Source organism: Galeopterus variegatus, unplaced genomic scaffold (genome assembly GCF_000696425.1).
Source record: "Galeopterus variegatus unplaced genomic scaffold, G_variegatus-3.0.2 Scaffold3807, whole genome shotgun sequence".
Lineage (NCBI taxonomy): Eukaryota > Metazoa > Chordata > Mammalia > Dermoptera > Cynocephalidae > Galeopterus > Galeopterus variegatus.
Window position 1 is genome coordinate 140308 of NW_007729918.1, and position 1105 is coordinate 141412.

The following is a 1105-nucleotide window of genomic DNA, read 5'->3' on the forward strand; positions in this document are numbered from 1 at the left end:
GTCAACTCTAGGCCTGTTTGTGGGGTAGTGGGCACCTTGGATGTGCCGGTGGGGTGTCCCCACGCATGTGCACAAAGTCCCTCACAGTGCAGGTGGAACGAAGGCTGGGGAGAGCAGTGCAGCAGGCCAGGGGACTTGGATTCACCTTCCCCAGGCCCCCAAATTCTATCAAAGAACTCTTGGGAATCCAAGTCATTACACAGAAGTGTTTTTCAAGGTAGGAAGATTGAAAATATTTAACAGTTTGTTAGCTTTGTTTCTAACTTTTATTTTATTTTTTAAAATTTAATTTAATTTTATTATTTTTATTATACATACATGTGGGGTGCAATGCTGATTTTCAATAATTGTGTACAACGTGTGGTGGTCAGATCAGTATAGTTAGCTTATTCATCATTACAATACACAATCATTCTTTGTGTCTACTGACTAATTCCTCATTAGCCCCCCTCCCTGCACCTCCCTTCCCCTTTTCCACCTCTAGTTTTCTAAAAGTTCAACGTATTACTGTGATTGTTGTTTCCTTCTTTCTTGGTGGCTGGCCAGTACAGGGATCCGAACCCTTGACCTTGGTGTTACCAACACCACGCTCTAACCAACTGAGCTAAACAGCCAGCCCATTTATAACTTTTGAATATTGAGACATTGGTATGTGGGCCTCCAGTTGTACTCCTGTCCTGCGCCCTGCACGTGTTAGGGGAGGAGCTGATACCCATTTCCTTTCTTACCAACATCTTGACATGTGCCTGACTACCAACGTTATGAGTTATGATTATCCAACAGTATCCCATGCTTGTTTAAATCTGCACTTTTAAATTATTTGGCCATTCACATTGTTGTTTTGTTAATGGTTTATAGTGTTGGTTTATCTACTGGGCCTTAGAATTTTTCTAATAAGTTTGTAAGGCTATCTCTGTCTTAAGGATAGTAACCCCAAATTACCAACAAACCCAGAGCTAAACATGTGATGTCTGTCTAATCCCCACCCCGAAGAAAACGTGGCCTGTGAGTGCGCAGTATGTTCAATCTGAGAGAGTTCTAGGAGCCCCGTTTAATTATAGTCAAGTGGGCCACCAGAGCACTGAGAAGCTCAGGACCAACCAGA

The 1105-nt window shown here is 42.7% G+C and overlaps 1 non-coding gene across 1 annotated transcript; it reads right to left on the minus strand.

Moving 5' to 3' along the window:
* Positions 1 to 539: 539 nt before the first annotated feature.
* On the minus strand, positions 540 to 614 carry TRNAT-GGU. Its single transcript has one exon. It is a non-coding gene; the product is annotated as a tRNA-Thr (tRNA).
* Between the last annotated feature and the right edge of the window lie 491 nt (positions 615 to 1105).